Source organism: Ovis aries, chromosome 6 (genome assembly GCF_016772045.2).
Source record: "Ovis aries strain OAR_USU_Benz2616 breed Rambouillet chromosome 6, ARS-UI_Ramb_v3.0, whole genome shotgun sequence".
In the NCBI taxonomy this organism is placed as follows: Eukaryota; Metazoa; Chordata; class Mammalia; order Artiodactyla; family Bovidae; genus Ovis; species Ovis aries.
In genome coordinates, this window is record NC_056059.1 from 162,842 (window position 1) to 182,428 (window position 19,587).

Here is a 19,587-nt window from a genome sequence, read left to right on the forward strand (position 1 = left end):
CATGCCAGTTGCGAGGGGCCACTCGGTATTCCTCTCCAGTCAGTGTGGGGTCCAAGGCCCTCATCTGGAGCTAAGGCCAGAGCCTCAGGTTTCCTCGCCAGTGCTGACATGGATCTCATGGTTCCTATGGAGATTCAAAAGGGGAGTCAGGCCTCATCTCATGTGGAGATATGCAAGTCTGCTTTCCTCTCGAGCGGTAACAGCAGTATCAGTCTTCCAGTCATGTTGACATAGGGATCGGTGGCTTTCTCTCAAGGTGCCACAGGGCTGTCACAGGTGCCTTTGTGTTTTGAGTAGATACTCGCTGTGACAGTTGAGTCAGTGCAGGGGAATCAGGTGTATCTGAAGTGGATTTGGCCATGGTGGTCTTTTGGATAAAGAGTGTCAAGGATTCTTTTGGGTGGGGTTTCTCTCGAAACTCTGAAGCGGAAAAGGGCCTCAACTCACGTTGAGGGGAGAATCTCCTGGCTTTTCTTAATTTGCAGCAGGAAACATGAGGTTACTCTCCAGTTACGATGGGTACCTCAGGGACCCACTTGTGTGGCCTCAGGAAAGTTCAGTCTCCATGCGAATTGCAAAGGTCCTTATGGGATTCCTCTCCAGTCCATGCCAGATCCTAGTTCATTATCTGGAGCAGAGGCCAGAACCTCAGGGTTCCTCTCCAGTGCTGACATGGATCTCAGGGTTCCTATGGAGTTTCAACAAGGGAGCCAGGCCTCGTCTCATGTGGAGACATGCAAGTGTGCTTTCCTCTCGAACTGTAGCAATAGTTTCAGGCTTCCTGTCGAGTTGACCTACGTATCTGTGGCTTTCTCTCCAGGTGCCACAGGCCTGTCACACCTGCCATTGTGTTTTGAGTCAATACTCGGGGTGACAGTCTAGTCAGTGCATAGCAATCAGGTATCTCTGGAGTGGATTGGAACATTGAATTCTTTTGAAATTGTGTCACGACCCCTGGAGTTAATCTAGAGTTTCCATTTGATACCGCATCCTCTTGAGGTGTGACGGGTACGGTGGGTTACCTTTCCCGACCAAGCAGGGAAATGGACCCTCATCTCAAGATGAGGAGGGTAAAACGGAGCTCTTGGTGAGGTGTCGTGCTAAAGTCGGTGTTGCTCTCGAATGGAGACGGGTATGTCAGGCTACTTTTTGAGTTACATCAAGAGTGTAAAGAACGCTTTCAAGGCTCAAGAGGGAGTGAGGGATTTCTCTTGAGATGCAGCAGCGGAAAAGGGCCTCATCTCGCAGGAGGAGATAATCTCCTGGTTTTTCTCGTGTTGTGGCAGGAAACTTGGGGTTCCTCTCTAGTTATGACGGGGACCTCTGGGACCTGTTCCTGTCGCCTCAGGAAAGCCAAGTCTCCATGTGAGTTGGGATGGGCCTCTCGGGATTCCTCTCCAGTCGGTGCTGGGGCCCAAGCATCATCTGGAGTTGAGGCCAGAACCTCAGGTTTCCTCTCCAGTGGTGACATGGATCTCGGGTTTCCTATGGAGTTTCAACTGGAGAATCAGGCCTCGTCTTGTATGGAGATGTGGAAGTCTGCTTTCGTCTCGAGCTGTAAAAGTAGTTTCAGGCTTCATGTCGAGTTGACATAAGGATCAGTGGCTTTCTCTCGAGGTGCCACAGGGCTGTCACACCTGCCATCCTGTTTGGAGTCGATACTCAGAGTGACAGTCGAGTGAGTGCAGAGGAATTAGTTTTATCTGGAGTGGTTTGGGACATCAGGGTCTTCATGAATTTTGGCACGACCCCTGGAGTTCCTCTCGGGTTTCAACTTGAGACCACCTCCTCTTCAGGTGTGATGGGAAAGCCGGGATTCCTTTCCACGAAGCAGGGAAGTGGACTGTCATCTCAAGACGAGTGGGGGGAAATGGGGCTCTTTTGAGTTGTGGCGGGACACTTGGTGTTCCTTTTGAGTGGAGACTAATATGTCAGGGAACTTCCTGAGTTGCATCAAGAGTTTTAAGGAATCTTTTGAGGCTCAAGAGGAAAGGTGGGGTTTCTCTCAAGAAGCTGCAGCGAAAAATGGCCTCATCTCACCTGGAGGGGAGAATCCCCTGGATTTTCTCGAGTTATGGCAAGAAACGTGGGGTTCCTCTCTAGCTACAACGGGGAACTCAGGGACCCATTTGTGCTGCCTCAGGAAAGTCAAGTCTCCATGCGAGTTGCGAGGGGCCTCTCAGGATTCCTCTCAAGTTGGTGCCGGGTGCTAGATCCTCATCTAGAGTTGAGGCTGGAACCTCAGGGTTCCTCTTCAGTGCTGACATGGATCTAGAGGTTCCTATGGAGTTTCAACAGGGGAGTCAGGCCTCGTCTCATGTGGAGACATCAAGTCGGTTTTCCTCTTGAGCCGTTAAAGTAGTGTCAGGCTTCCTGTCGAGTTGACATAGGGATCTATGGGTTTTTCTCGAGGTGCCACAGGGCTGTCACAACTGCCATCATGTTTTGAGTCTATACTCAAGATGACATTCGAGTCAGTGCAATGATATAATTTTATCTGGAGTTGATTGGCACATTGGGGTCTTCATGAATTTTGGTATGACCCCTGGAGTTCCTTTCAAGTTTCAAGTTGACATTGCCTCCTCTTGAGGTCCGATGGGAACGCTGGGATTCCTTTCCCAATGAAACAGGAAAATGTACCTTCATCTCATGATGAGGAGGGAAATATGGGGCTCTTCTTAGTTGTGCTGGAACACTCGGTGTTCCTCTCGGGTGGAGACGGGTATGTCTGGGAAATTCTTCAGTTGCACCAAGGGTGTCAGGGACTCTTTCAAGTCTCAAGAGGGAAGGTGGGATTTTTGAAGAGACACCACAGCGAAAAATGGCCTCACCTTGCATTGAATGGAAAATCTCCTGGTTTTTCTTGAGTTTCAGCAAGAAATATGGGGTTCCTCTCTAGTTATGATGGGGACCTCAGGGACCCTCTCTTGTAGCCTCAGTAAATTCAAGTCTCCATGTGAGTTGCGAGGGTTCTCTCGGGATTCCTCTCCAGTCGGTGTAGGGGACTAGGTCCTCATCTTGAATTAAGGCTGGAATTTCATGGCTCCTCTCCAGTGTTAACGTGGATTTTGGGGTTCCTATGGAGTTTCAACAGGGGAGTCTGGCCTTCTCTCGTATGGCAAAAAGGAAGTCCACTTTCCTCTCGAGCTATAAAAGTAGTCTCAGGCTTCCTGTCAAGTTGACTTAGGGATCTGTGGCTTTCTCTCGAGGTGCCACAGAGCTGTCACACCTGCCTTTGTGTTTTGAGTGGATACTCCGGGTGACAGTCGAGTCAGTGCAGGAGAATCAGGTGTATCTGGAGTGGATTGGGACATCGGGGTCTTTTTGAATTATGGCAAGACCCCTGGAGTTCCTCTCGAGTTTCAAGTTGAGACCGCCTCCTCTTGAGGTGCAACGGGAATCAAAACATAAAGTGGGACACTGTTTCCACTGTTTTCCTAACTATTTTCCATGAAGTGATGGGACCAGATGCCATGATCTTCATTTTCTGAATGTTGAGCTTTAAACCATCTTTTTCACTCTCCTCTTTCACTTTCATCAAGAAGTTTTTTAGTTTCTCTTCACTCTCTGCCATAAGGGTGGTGTCATCTGCATACCTGAGGTTATTGATATTTCTCCCAACAGTCTTGATTCCAGCTTTTGCTTCTTCCAGGCTAGTGTTTCTCATGATGTAATCTGCATATAATTTAAATAAGCAAGGTGACAGTATACAGCCTTGATGTACTCCTTTTCCTATTTGGAACCAGTCTGTTGTTCCATGTCCAGTTTTAACTATTGCTTCCTGACCTGCACATAGGTTTCTCAAGAGGTAGGTCAGGTGGTCTGGTATTCCCATTTCTTTCAGAATTTCTATGGTTTATTGTGATTCACACAGTCAAATGCTTTGGAATAGTCAATAAAGAACAATTTGGGATGTAAAGCCTGTCTTCTATCTCGTTAGGAAATTGTACTCAATTTACACACGGAAGCAACATCTCAGTAGTCTAGACACCAAGAAAGCGCTTTAGGACTATTTACAAAAAACAAGGTGGGGAGGGCGGGACTTCCCTGGCAGTCCAGTGGTTAAGACTTCACACTTCCATGAGGTGAAGTTTTGATCTTTGGTAAGGGAACTAAAATCCTACACATTGAACTTGGCCAAGGGAGGAAAAAAAATATTATCCTTAAAACTAAAACTAAGAGGGCTGGGCTTTGGGCTTTCCAGGGCTGGAATTGGGACCCAGCTAAGCTGACATCTTTTTGTTTTTTTTTCTTTTTCTTTCCTTTTTCCTACCAAGTTAAGTATACTAAAAAAAAAAAAAAAAGTACCTTTTTGTCTCATGTTCAGCTAAATTTCTTGAATGTTAAAAGCCCTCACTTTCCAGGTTTTGATTTAGCCAAGGATTTCAAAAAGCTTTCTGTTCACAGTGTTCAACTAGATACAAGTAACAAAAGCTTCTAATTGCCTGCTTACTCTCATTGCTTTAGATAAGACCTTATCTTGCCTGGTGCTCCCCCCCCACCTTTAACTCCAGCCTCTGTGGTTACCTTCTTGACTGTCTTCCAGGATAACTTGATTCTTAATGTCCTGATTGTTTTTTTAATAGTCTTTAAGGTTTCTCACTGTTTTTTTTTTTCCCTATCTGAATTAAGAGAGGAGAAAGGAGTATTCTCTAAAGCGATTCATGGTTCTTGTCTACAAAAAAAAAAAAAAAAAAAGGCAAACAAAAAACCACAATGGTTTAAGAATTGTGAAACACCAGGTTCTGGTCTTAGCTCTACTGTTGACTAGCAGACACTCAAGGTATTTCTAAAATAAGTTGAAATTGCATCTTTTTAAAAAATAATTGATGTTTCTTTTAAATATTTATTTTATTTATTAAGTATTTATTTCACTGTACCAGGTCTTAATTGCAGCACATAAGATCTTCAATCTTCCTTCCACAAGGAAGGGCATGTGGGATCTAGTTCCCTGACCAGGGATCAAACCCACATCCCTTGCACTGGAAGCACAGAGTCTTAGCCACTGGACCACCAGGGAAGTCCTGAAATACCTCTTTAAAGTCTCTTTCAGGCTAAAGTATGAATCTCGGGACCCTCATAGTTTCCCACCACACTTATTCTCTGCTTTCCCCCAGTACCAAAAAGAATCCAGTGTATTCATGAATCCTAATTCTAAATCATTAAAAACTGGTTTCTGTCTCCTTTTTTTTTTCCTTCAAACTTTAGAAAACCTAATTAATTAAAACATAATAATTTATAAAACATAGCTTATACAGTGGTTTTCTTGCAAGCAGTCTTTAATAGACTTTTTTCAAATTCTGACAAATACACTAAGTGTTTGGTTTGGATATGCAGAACTAAAACTATGTAGAAAGATTTCTAATTACTTAGTTCAATCCGTGAAATTCCTGAGAATTCCATTTGGAAGAAAGAATAAGAAAAAATATGGGGGACTTCCCTGGTGGTCCAGTGGCTAAGACACTGTAGTCCCAATGTAGGGGGCCTGGGTTTGATTCCTGGTCAGGAAACTAGATTCTACATGCCACAGTGAAGACCTGAAGAAGCCAAATAAATAAATAAAATTTAGAGTGAAACAACTATATATATATATATATATATATATATATATATATATATATATATATAAATAGAATATGGGCTTTGCAGTCTGAGACACCTGGCCTTTTTTTTTTTTTTTTGCTTTTGTTTTAATGGTAGCAAGCAAACAGGATTTATTTCAGAGAGAAAGTACAAAACTCTCAGCATAGACACTGACAGGAGGTGAAGTGCCCCAGACCGTGGCTTTTTTACTAAGCAGTGCAACTTTAGATAAGTTACTTAACCTCTCTGAGCCTCAATTAAAAAAAATTCCCTGTTTTGGTCATACTTTTTAAACTTTATTTTTTAATATAAATTTATTTATTGTAATTGGAGGTTAATTACTTTACAATATTGTATTGGCTTTGCCATACATCAACAAGAATCCACCACAGGTACACACGTGTTCCCCATCCTGAACCCCCCTCCCTCCTCCCTCTCCATACCATCCCTCTGGGTCCTCCCAGTGCATCAGCCCCAAGCATCCAGTATCATGCATCGAACCTGGACTTGCGATACTTTTCATATACTATATTATACATGTTTCAATGCCATTCTCCCAAATCATCCCACCTTCTCCCTCTCCCTCTCCCAGAGTCCAAAAAACTGTTCTATACATTTGTGTTTCTTTTGCTGTCTCGCATACAGGGTTAAAATCGCTTTACAATGTTGTGATGGTTTCTGCCATAAAAACATGAAATGCTTCACCAATTCACATAACATCCTTGAGCAGGGGCCATGCTAATCTTTGTATCATTCCAATTTAAGTATATGTGCTGCCAAAGTGAGCACTGAGCCTCAATTTCTTAATCTATGAAATGGGAATGATAGTTCCCTTGCAGAACTGTTGTGAGGATCACATGCCAGGTATATATTAAGTATTCAATATATGTTCACGTTCTTCTCCATTAAACAGCATCTTATTTGTTACTTTGTTCACCAAGAGCACACACTTGGGCCTGAAACAGCCTAGGTTCAATGCCTGATCCCACAATTTTAGTAACTCTGTGATTTGGGACAAGTTGTTAACAATCTCAGAAGCACTGTTTTCTCATCTGGAAAAGAGTTAGCAACAACTAACTAATGGAGTTAGTGCCCAGCTCCGGGAAGCGTTCATGAAATAGACACATCCATTAGAATCACATTAAATCACCGTGGAGACAGCATGGATGCTGAGAGAGTGCTGATGCTGAGTGGCTGCTGAGTTGCTGGCGAGGGGTCAGCCAGTTGTCCAGGAGGAGGCTCAACATTCTGTTTCCTGATTTTACCTTTATTTCCCCACTTTTCTTTTTTTGAAATATTTTAAATTATTTTTTGGCTATGGTGTGTCTTAATTTCAGCATGTGGGATCTTTCATTGTGGGACATGTCCTCCTCTCTAGATGTGGCTCCTGGGCTTAGTAGTTGTGACTTGCAAACTTAATTGCCCTGTGGCTTGTGGGATCTTAGTTCCCCCACCAGGGATCAAACGCTCGTCCCCTGCATTGGAAGGCAGATTCTTAACTGCAGATTCTTAACCAACAGGGAAGGCCCCTCCCCACTTTTCTGTGTCTTTCTCCTTTGTCTTCTCTTTCAAAGTTTCTGCTGTGTGAAAAATGTTTATATCCAAAGTGATATGACATGTAACCTACATATTTTCTTTCCCTGCATGGCCTCCATAAATCTTGTGTCTGTGCATGACTCTTTCTCAGTTCTGGGTTTTTGATTCCACGCCCCCAGGTAGAATACTGTGTGTTGAACTCTGTCCAATGGATTTGGTGCTGTGTGTCCCCCTCTGCCTCTGATACCTCCAAGATGAAAATACCTAATTGCTAAGAAATCTGGGGGCAAAATAAATTCTCAGGAAGGACCACGACTTAGCATCTTTTCATTTCTCTTTTACCTCTGAAAGAGCATAGTCTGCTTGTTCTGTCTCGTGACCTCTTGTTTGATCATGCTATGCATAATTAATATGGCATGTCCAACAGGAGTAATTCTACTTGCTTCTTTCCCTGAATATTTAGACTGGGGGTAAATGGCTTCTTGTTTTTACTTAAGAGTTAAACAAAAGGGACTTCCCTGGTGGTGCCGTGGTTAAGACTGTGCTTTTCAATGCAGGGGCTGCAGATTGAATCGCTGATAGGGGAACCAAGATCCCACATGCCTCAATGCTCATAAACAAAAACAGAAGCAGAATTGTAACAAATTCAATAGACAACTTTAAAAATGGTACACATCGAAAAAGTTCTTAAATATATATATATATATATGTGTGTGTGTGTGTGTGTGTGTGCATATGTAGTCTATATGTATTGCACGTGTATAACCCTTTGTATTAAATAGTTCGGCTTCTTACAGCAAACTACATTAGAAGCCAATGTTTTCAGACATGGATGCTTTGAAATGTAAATTTATAGTCCCTACTAACAAAGAACTATAGGAATTATATGTCTTGTGCACTTTTGATAGCACATCCCAACTTTGTGTCACCTATTTGGGAGGCTGAATGATGCCATCATATAATCTTGGACTTAAATTTCAAAACCCTAGCTAGAATTTTCTGCTTAGTCTTTCCCCTATAACTGACAGTTTTACCCCAGAGCTAAAGACAAATGAAGAACAAAAACAGTCCTTTTGCTGTGCTGATTATTTCTTGCTCACCTCTTTTTCTCTATTAAAAAAAATTAAGGTATATATTTTTTAATGTGGGCCAATTTTTTTTTAAAATTTTTTATGGCCACATCATACAGCATGCAGGATCATTAGTTGGGGCTTGCAAACTCTTAGTTGTGGCATACAAGATCTACTTCCCTGACCAGGGATGGAACCCCAGCCCCTTTTTATTGGGAGCTCGGAGTCTTAGCTACTGGACCACCAGGGGAGCCCTAGACCCATTGTTTCTTGACTGCTTTCCCTTTGTTCCTGCAGTCCTTTCTTCCCTTAAGAACATTAATGACTGAGACCTGTTTAAGGGCAAGCACTGTGGCCAGGCTTAGATCACAAAATGTCTTGGACCAAAATGAAGTCATGCTTGATTCTCTTTCTCCAGGGACCCCCCCCTCCCCTATCTGCTTACAACACCCAACGTTGAGATAAAATAATTTTCCAGTTATTTCAACCAGATCATCAGGTGCTCTGGACCAAACCCTAGACTGTCAGATTTGTACCCTTTGTATATTTCCTCAGGCTTCCCAGGTGGTTCAAGTCGTAAAAAATCCGCAGGAGATACAGGTTTGATCTCTGGGTCGAGAAGATCCCCTGGAGGAGGAAATGACAACCCACTCCAGTATTCTTGTCTGCAAAGTTTCATGGACAGAGGAGCCTGGTGGGTTACAATCCACAGGGTTGCAAAGAGTCAGAAACGACTTAGCCACTGGACACACACACACACATGTAATTCCCCATATTTTGTCTTTCCTCTTGTCATGATGGGCATTAAAGTCTTAAAATGAAGAGGGTCTACAAGCTTTTTCTCAGGGACAACCAGGAAGGATGGCAGCTGACCAACTCACTCAAGATGGCTGTTCCCTTGCTCTCTGTCCATCCCTTGCCAGATCAGTGCCTGCTTCATTTACACTTAGTCTGACCTTCCTACATACTTGCCTTGGGCCCCAGCTAGTGATTGTTCTTATCAAAGTGGTGGTGAGGGATGTGCCCTTCTATTGGTTTCCCTGGTAATTGATGAGCCCATCTGGTATTAAATCCCCTATAACTGGCAAACTCCCCCTCCACCAGGAGCAAAGAATGCTGCCACGTCCTGAAGGTGTCTGATGCACAGGGTTGGGGGGAGGGTGTTGCTCCAGGACTTTGCTTCAGACACAGGAGCTCCCCATCTGTCAAACCACTGATGTCTCTGTTGCTTGATGGATGTGTGCATGCTAAGTCACTTCAGTCATGTCTGACTCTTTGCAACCTTATGGGCTTTAGACCGGCAGGCTCCTCTGTTAATGGGATTCCCCAGTCAAGAACAATGGAGACGGTTTGCCATTCCCTTCTCTAGGGTATCTTCCTGGCCCAGGGACTGAATCCCCATCTCCTGTGTCTCCTGCATTGCTAGTGGATTCTTCACCGCTGAGCCACCAGGTAAGCCCTCTGTTGCCCAATACAGGCTTTCTTCTGTCTTAAAGCTGGGCAAATGCAAGTTTTGTAGGCTTGTGAGGTGCAGTCCAACAGGTGGGCATAAAGAGACCAGCTTCCTTAGCCCCTCAGGAAGGGCTGAGAAACTTGACAGTTTGGGGAGGTGGTGACAATTACCAAGAGGAGATGTGGTGGGGCAGGGGAGTCCCTGGGACCAGCCAAGGTGGAAAAGGAGAGCTTGAGAGGAGCTTGGCTGGGCCTGTGGATCTCCCCCTGCGGGGACTTAGGAGAAAGGGTTCCTCAAATACAGTGATAAATATTATTTGCCCTGTAATAGAATTCCATTTGAAACTGTTACAGCTGAGGTGTTACAAGCCCATTCTTGTGTCACAGAAAGCTAGGTCGCTCCTCCATTTGGAAGGTATTATTTTATTTTCCTTGTTCCTAAAATAGCACAAAGGAAGGCTTCTATTTGTTCTCCCACCTTGTGCTAATCTTAGAGCAACATGAAAATGCTTACTGTGTGTGGATCTTGAAACAACACTGAAAACTTCCAACATGGGAAAACAATTAATTCCCACTCCTTCCCCCTTTCCTCTTAGATTCCAATGACTGGCTGTGTTTAACCCTAATTTTGCCTACTCCTTCTCAGAAAAGTCACAGTAACATGCATGGATCTACTAGCAGGATCATAAATTCAGTAGGGTGTGGGATTCCAGCTTGATTCTCCTGGGGCTGACATCTCATCAGAGAACAATGAGTCCTAAAAAGCATATGTTCAGTGCTGGGTTTGGGGGTCTGCATGATAATGGCTTCAGGAATGCAGCTCAGACAAAAATCCCTGAGAGTTTAAACACTCAAGCTTCTTGGAGAAGGTGGGCCTCCAAAGATAGATGTAGAGAAGAGTAAAGAGAGCTGGTGAGTAAGTCAGAAAGAAAAAAACAAATATTGTATATTAATGCATGTATGATATGCATTATGGCAGGCTACAGTCTATGGGGTCTGTATGACCAAAGTCATGACCAAAGCAACTTAGCATGCATGCACCACACATATATACATAATCTAGGAAAACAGTATTGATGAACCTCTTTACAGAGAAGAAATGGAGACACAGGTGTAGGGAATGGACTTGTGGACTTGGCAAAGGAAGGAGAGGCTAGGACAAACTGAGAAAGTAGCATTGATGTATATACACTCACTCACTCTCAAAGTCACTCAGATATGTCTGACTCTTTGAGACCCCATGGACTGCAGCCTGCCAGGTTCCTCTGTCCATGGGATTTCCCAGGCAAAAATACTGGAGTGGGTTGCCATTCCCTTCTCCAGGAGATCTTCCCAATCCAGGGATCAAACCAAGTCTCCTTCATTGCAGGCAGATTATTTACCATTTGAACCACCAAGGAAGCCCCATGTATCCTCGTAACTTGTGGGAGGCTGCTATATAGCATAGGGAACACAACCTGGAGCTCTGTGATGACCTAGAGGGGTAGAATGCAGGGGGAGGGAGGTTCAAGAGGGTAGGGGGATATATATGCATATATATATATATATATATATATATATATATATATGCTGCTAAGTTGCTTCAGTGGTGTCCGACTCTGTGTAACCCCATAGACAGCAGCCCACCAGGCTCTGCTGTCCTTGGTATTCTCCAGGCAAGAACACTGGAGTGGGTTGCCATTTCCTTCTCCAATCCATCAAAGTGAAAAGTGAAAGTGAAGTTGCTCAGTCGTGTCCAACTCTTCGCAACTCATGGATTGCAGCCTATCAGGCTCCTCCGTCCATGAGATTTTCCAGGCAAGAGTACTGGAGTGGGGTGTCATTGCCTTCTCCGATATATATATATATATATATATATATATCATTGTGACTGATTAACATTGATGTATGGCAGAGAGAACCACAACACTGTAAGGCAATTATCCTCCAACTAAAACATATATATAGAGAGAGACAGGCAGGTGGAGGGTACAGGCAAGAGCAGCCTGTATGGGGCATCTCTGTGGAGAAAAAGGGACCCAGTTCACTGGAGACAGCAGTCATAGCTGAAGCAATTTCTGATTCAGTGAAAGCCTAAAGTAGGATTTTCCTCAGACTAATGGAAACCCTGTGTGTTACAAACATATCCATCAGAACATTAGAGGGAGGTAATGGATGACCTGACTCCTGGGACCTACCAGCTGAATATGGAGTTAGGAGGGGGACCGTGTTCAGAGAGGCTCAGCCTCTGTACGTCTGCTTTCTCTCCCGTGTTGCTCTGCCCAGTCGGGGCCGAGATACAGGTTCATGTGCCCCCACTTGTTCCCTGTAAACTCAGCTCGTATCATGTCTTTCTCTCGCTCTCTCCCTTCCTCTGCCTTTTCTGCTCATGGCCAGACGTTGAGAAGTCCTTCCTCGTTGTGAATTTTGGATGGAATGTCCACCTGTGACATCAGTCTTTTGTGTGCATGCCCAGATTAGCAGGGAGCATAAACAATGGGAACTCTATCAATACCCAGCTGGTCTCAGGATCAGGAGTCTCCAGGCCCAGCCCTAACACCTTTTAGCTCCTTGAACTCTGGCACTTCAACTACCTGTTCTTCAGTTTCATTTATTTGTAAATTGGAGACATTAATAGCTCCCTATCTACCTTACACAATTTCCTTGAGGCTTAAATGAAATATGGTTGTGAAAGTGCTTTGGAGACAAAGAAATATATTTATTAAGAGTAACTCAATACTTGAGGGGTTGCATGAGGGGGAAGGTGGTAAAACTGAGACATCTCAATAAATCCCATCCCGTCCTATGATTTTATAAAATTGTTTTATACTACTTTGTCGTTGATTAGTAACTAGGTTGTGTCCGACTCTTTTGCAACCCTGTGGACTGTAGCCGTCCAGTCTCCTCTGTCCATGGAATTCTCTGGGCAAGAATACTGGAGTGGGTTGCCATTCCTTTCTCCCAGGGATTTTCCCAACAGAGGAATTAAACCCACATCTCCTGCTTGGCAGGTGGATCCTTTACCACTGAGTCACTAAGGAAGCCCTTTATATTCCTTAAATAAGCTGAATTAGATAGCTTTTCCTGCTTTTCTAACAACTCTCACTCTAAAGGTATCTTTTTTCCTACCTAGAGCTCCTTAAAGGCAGAACCCAGGGCCTCCCTACACATTCCCGCTCACCTTGCTTGGCTTCCTCACCAGCCACTGGGCCTCCCAACCACTGAAGCAGCAACAAAAACTCTCACACAGCATCTCCAGAGGCTCTCTGGACTTCAGTCATCACCCCAGGCCTTCCAGCAGCAGCTGATGTAAAAAAATGTGAAAAGATTTTTCCTAAGACAACAAGATGCTCTACACAGAGACTTGGATGTCACTTGGCTCCTCGCTTAGAAATGACTTAGGAACCTTACTGTGAAAGAAAGTCCTGCAGTATTTCAGGAACAGGTATTCACAGCACAAACGTTGACATATTTATAAACTTAGGAATGTGATGATAGATACCATGGTGTGGATAAAGGAACATATGATAGTGTCCTTGGTGAGGTCGGCTGTGTGAGACCAGGTCTGAGAAGGATATAACCAGCACATCCCCAAGGTGCCACAAGCGGTTTAATGATGGGACAATTAACCGTGGTGTCATAGTTTGCTGGGGCTGCTGTAACAAAGTATTAGTCTCTTTAGGCTGCTGAAACAAAAATACCATTGATAAGTGGGCTTCCCTGATGTCTCAGAGGTAAAGAAACAGCATGCAATGCAGGATACTTGGGTTTGATCCCTGGGTTGGAAAGATGCCCTGGAGAAGGAAATGGCACCCACTTCAGGATTCTTGCCTGAGAAATCCCATGGACAGAGGAGACTTGTGGGCTACAGCCCACAGGGTCACAAAGAGTTGAACATGACTGAGTGACTAAATCACCACCACCATTGATGAGTGGCTTGAAAACAACAGACATTTATTTTCTGGAGGCTGGGAAGTCCAAGATTAAGATGTGGGCAGGGTTGATTTCTTTTGAGGCCTCTTTCCTTGCCTTGCAGACGGCTGCCTTCCCCCACAGACTGTCTTCTTTCTCTGCTTGTCGACGTCCTAATCTTCTGTTACTGTGTATATGCTAAGTTGCTCAGTCATGTCCGACTCTGGCACACCATGGACTATAGCCCGCCAGTCTCCTCTGTCCATGGGATTCTCCAGGCAGGAATACTGGAGTGGGTTGCCATGCCCTCCTCCAAGGTGATCTTCCAGGCCCAGGAATCGAACCCATATCTCTTATGTCTCCTGCATTGGCAGGCGGGTTCTTTACCACTAGTGCCACCTGGGCTTCTTATTATATGGACACAAGTCAGATTGGATTAGGGTCCACCTGTATGACTTTGTTTAACTTTAATTACCTTTTTGAAGACACTCTCCTAAGACAGTCACATTCTGAGGTCCTGGGGGTTAGAACTACAACATAGGAACAGGGGGGCAACGGTTACAACTCAACCCTTAACTCACACTGTGGGCAAGGTAAAGAGAATCAAGACGAATGGAGAAGCCACTGGAAACTATTAACAGCAGAAGCCTCTATCATCCTTGAGCCTGGAGAAACAAAAGAGAAAGGGTGTGCTATTCCTAGAACCCATCCAGAGCTGTGGTCATAGGGGAGGGGCTGCCCAGCATGGGTGCTATATGACAAAGGAAGGCACCCATGGTGGAGACCAGGCTCTGGCAGAGAGGGAGGGAGAAGACCCACCCCTCTCTCTCCCCGCCCGTCATACTCCTGCCTTCACACTCTGATAGTGCTTCCCTTTGGTCAAGAACCGAGAAATAGGCACTGAGAACAGCAAAGCCCGGAGGCTGCAGCTTATAGATGTCAGGCTTTGAGGCAGGGAACGGGCTGACAAGTGTGGCCAGGGGTGGGAGGGAAATGGTAGGATTTGAATGGGACAATGGAGAATTGCCAGCTCAGTGGAGAAAACAAAGACATTTGCAAAGGAGGAATTAATTATGCATACTCAGGTAACATAAATGGACTTTAAAGTGTCATTGGAAAACAGAAAATGCTACTTAACTACAAAAAAAAAAAAAATTAGTCATACATTCAAAACCGAACCGCATATTCATGTAATCATTTCCAGTCCCAGAAGTTTTTAAGATACTTGTTTGCAGAAGTAAAGCAGAATTATAGAAAAATAGGTTTGTCAATTTTGTCATATTGAGCACTGATGTTCTTAAAATGGAATGGGAAGTATTATTGGAACTGTTTTGGAATAGAAAGCAGCTCTCTGTTTCAGGAGGGTGCCTTGTGACCATACCCATTAATGGTCACACCATGGTTATATGAACTGGGTACATCCCCTGTGTTATCCCGCTGGGGTTGCCATAATAAAGTACCATAGGCTGGTGGCCTTGACAACAGAAATTCGTTTTCTTATCACTCTGGAGGCTGGAAGATTGAGACCCAATGTTGACAGGGTGGATATATGCTGAGAGCTCCCTTTGGGAGTTCCTTTTCAGTGTGTGCTCACATAGTCTTTCCTGGGTGAGTTTGCAGGAGGGAAAAGCAAGGGGATGGAGGGAGGGGGAGAAAGGCTGATCTCTTGGTGTCTCGTTTTTTTTTGTTTTTTTGTTTTTTTTTTTTTCCTAAGTTCTAATCATCCTGATTTTATGATCACAGAAATACTACAAATATCCACAGTTGGTGAACACCATTTTAACAAATACAGATAGAAGGATGGATAGATAGCTACATAGATAGAGTGACTGTAACAGGAATAGGCTCAATCTGCAATGCTGTTTTTAAAGTATAGTGTTGAATTTAATGTTACTTGAATTTTTTAAAAAAATTATTTGGCCACACCAGGGCTTAGTTAAGGCATGTAGAATCTAGTTTCTTGACCAGGGATCAAACCCAGACCCCCTGCACTGGGACACAGGCTTGATCCCTGAGTCAGGACGATCCCTTGGAGGAGGAAATGGCAACCCACTCCAGTATCTTTGCCTGGAAAATCCCATGGACAGAGGAGCCTGGCGGGCTACAGTCCATGGGGTCACAGAGTTGCAGACGACTGAGCAATTTAGCACACACTCATGCATTTCCCTAAAGGCCTCACGTCCAGATACAGCCGCTCTGGGGGTTAAGACTTCAACATATGAGTTTTGGAAGGGACACAAACATTCAGTCCATAACATCCCATTCATATAGTGATATGAAATAGATGACACTTGATATGTTGATACTGATAGTCATTAAATCAAGAAAACTTCATTGCACACCTACTGTGTGCCAGAATCTCTGCTAGGCTCTGAGATTATAGGTTAAAAAAAAAAAAAAAAAACTGTCTCAGTCTTTAATGAGTTTATAACTTGAAAAGAGACAGAGAAACGGTTAAAACACAGGGGTCACTACAAAGAGAGCCTGAGAATTTGTGCTATGTCACTCGGTTATGTTTGGATTTTTTAAATTTAAATTTATTTATTTTAAATGGATGCTAATTAATTTACAATATTGTATTGGTTTTGCCATACCTCAACATGAATCCTTCATGGGTGTACACGTGTTCCTAATCCTGAACCCCGCTTCCACTTCCCTCCCCGTAGCACCCCTCTGGGTCATCCCAGTGCACCAGCCCTGAGCATCCTGTATCATGCATCAGACCTGTACTGACGATTCATTTCTTATATGATATTATACATGTTTCAATGCCATTCTCCCAAATCACTCCACCCTCTCCCTCTCCCACATATCTCTTTGAGACCCCTTGGACTGTAGCCCGCCAGGCTTCTCTATCCATGGGATTCTCCAGGCAAGAATACCGGAGTGGGTTGCCATTTCCTTCTCCATACCCAGAGATCGAACCCACGTCTCTTGGGTCTCCTGAACTGGCAGCAGGTTCTTTTCCACTAGCACCCCTGATGGCTCAGATGGTAAAGATTTCATCTGCAATGCAGGTGACCTGGGTTCTATACCCAAGTCAGCAAGATCTCCTGGAGGAGGGCATGGGTGCCAATATTCTTGCCTGGGAGTTCCATGGACAGAAGAGCCTAACAAGCTACAGTCTATGGGGTCGCAAAAGAGTCAGGACATGACTGAGCAACTAACACTGTCACTTTCTGTTCAGCGCCTCTGGGAAGCCCCAGAGCACCTCAATTCAGTTCAGTTCAGTCGCTCAGTCATGTCCAACTCTTTGTGACCCCATGAACCGCAGCACGCCAGGTCTCCCTGTCCATTGCCAGCTCCCGGAGTTTACCCAAACTCATGTCCATTGAGTCAGTGATGCTATCCAACCGTCTCATCCTCTGTCGTCCCCTTCTCCTTCTGCCCTCAATCTTTCCCAGAGAGTGCCTAGATGGGATGAGTAAATCACTCCCTGGGTGCTGCAGAAGTGATGTGCAAGCAGAAACAGAGGATGAGGAATATTGGAGAGTAAACACGGGGTGGGGCAGACAAGGGGGAGCAATCAGGATTGAAGAAGACGATACACAGAACTAGGGTGACCAGGATCCTGGTTTGCCAAGGGTTGTCCTGGTTTTAGCACTAAAAATCCCACATCTGGGAAAGCTCGGGGTCGCTGAGCCTTATATGCTGCTGCTACTGTTAAGTCGCTTCAGTCATGTCTGACTCTATGCAACCCCATAGAAGACAGCCCACTCAAATGAACTCGAAATGAAAAAGGAGACATTACAACAGACAACACAAAAAGAGAAAGGATCATAAGAGACAATTAGAAACAACTGCATGACAATAAAATGGATAACCTGGAACAAATGGACAAATTCTTAGAAAAGTACAATCTTCTAAGACTGAACCAAGAAGAAATAGAAAATATGAATAAATCAAGCACTAACACTAATCACAAGCTTTAAATATGAACACATCAGTTACAAGCACTACTATCTGTGATCAAAAGTCTCCAACAAACAAATGCCTAGGACTTCACAGATGAATGCTCTCAAACGGTAGAGATGTGATAATACCTATGCTGGTCAAACTGTTCCAGAAAAATGTGGAGGAAGGAGCATTCTCAACTTATTCTGTGAGACCACCATCATCATGAACCGAAATGAAGCAGAAATGCCACATAGAAAAGAAAATTACAGGCTAACATCACTGATGAACATCAATGCAAAAATCTTGGGGAAAATTCTAGCAGAAACAAAACAAAAAACACATGAAAAGGGTCATACACCAAGTTCAAGTGGGGTTTACCCCAGGGATGCAAAGATTTTTCACTATCTGCAAATCAAGCAATGTGACATACTATATTAACAAATTGAAAGATAAAAACCATATGATAATCTTGATTGATGCAAGGAAAGGTTTTTACAAAATTAAACACTAGTTTATGATTTAAAAATCATCCCATAAATGGGTATGGAATAAACCTACCTCAACATAATAAAGGTCATATAGGATGTAGGAAAATCTTTCAGCAAACATTATTCTCAATGGTGTCAAGATTGAAGCATTTCTTTTAAGATCAGGATCAAGACCATGGTGCCCACTCTAATTCCTATTAATCAATACAGTTTTGTATGTCATAGACACAGCAATCAGAGAAGAAAACGAGAAAGAATGCATATTAGAAAAGAAGAAGTCCATCTCTCATTGATTGCAGATGACCTGTTTCTATTCACAGAAGACCCTAAAGGTAGAACCAGAAAATTACTAGAGCTAACCAGTGAATTTAGTAAGGGCCAGGATACAAAATTTATACACAAAAATCCTTTGCATACTTATAGCACAACAAGAAAAATCAGAAAGAAAAACTAAGGAAACAGTGCCATTCCCCACTGCAACAAGAATAGCATAGCTAGGAATGCTGCTGCTGCTAAGTCGAGTCAGTAGTGTAAGACTCTGTGCAACCCCATAGATGGGAGCCTACCAGGCTCCCCCGTCCCTGGGATTCTCCAGGCAAGAACACTGGAGTAGGTTGCCATTTCCTTCTCCAATGCATGAAAGTGAAACGTGAAAGTAAAATCACTCAGTCGTCTCCAATAATTCAGGAGCCCCTAGACTGTAGCCTATTAGGTTCCTCCATCCTTGGGATTTACCAGGCAAGAATACTGGAGTGAGTTTCCATTTTCTTCTCCAAAAGCTAGGACTAAACATACCTAAACAGACAAAACTCATGTATGCAGAAAGACAGGTTGTATGATGAAAGATAGCAAAGATGAAATAAACAGATAGAAAGATATGTCATGTTCTTGAACAGAAAGAAATCAATGTTGTGAAAATGACTATACTACCCAAACCAATCTGCAGATTCAATTCATCCCTACCAAACAACCAATGACATTAAAAAAAAAAAAAAAAGAACTAGGACTAATAATTTTACAATTTATATGGGGGGAAAAAAAGACCCAGAAAGGCCAAAGCAATCTTGGAAAGAAATGTGGAACTGGAGGAATCAGTCTTTCTAACTTCAGACTATACTACCAAGACACTATGGTACAGGCACAAAAACATGAACATAGAGCAATGGAACAAGACACAAAGCTGTGAGATAAACCCACACTCCTATAGGCACCTTTTCTTTGACAAGGGAGGCAAGAATATAGAATGGAGAAAGGACAGAAAAGAGAACCTCATCAGTGAGTGGTGCTGGGAAACTGGACAACTACATGTAAAAGAATGAAATTAGAACACTTCTTCACACTATACACAAAAATAATTCACAATGGATTAAAGACTAAAAGGCCAGAAACTATAAAATTCTTAGAGGAAAACAGGCAGAACACTGTTTGACATTTACCACAGCAAGATCCTCTTTGATCCACCTCTGAGAATGACTGAAATAAAAACAAAAATTAAAAAAAAAGGCACCTAGAGTATTTAAGCAGCAAAGAAAACTATAAACAAGATGAAAAGACAGCCCTCAGAATAGGAGAAAATAATTGTAAACGAAGCAATTGACAAAGGATTATCTACAAAGTACACAAGTAGATCATCAAGCCTCAAATCAGAAAAAAAGAAACCAAGTGAAAAA

At 43.4% G+C, this 19,587-nt stretch overlaps 1 non-coding gene across 1 annotated transcript; it reads right to left on the bottom strand.

Annotated features, from left to right (window-relative positions):
• Nucleotides 1-6,268: 6,268 nt before the first annotated feature.
• Nucleotides 6,269-6,372, bottom strand: LOC114115498 (U6 spliceosomal RNA). Its single transcript, XR_003589834.1, has one exon. It is a non-coding gene; the product is annotated as a U6 spliceosomal RNA (small nuclear RNA).
• Between the last annotated feature and the right edge of the window lie 13,215 nt (nucleotides 6,373-19,587).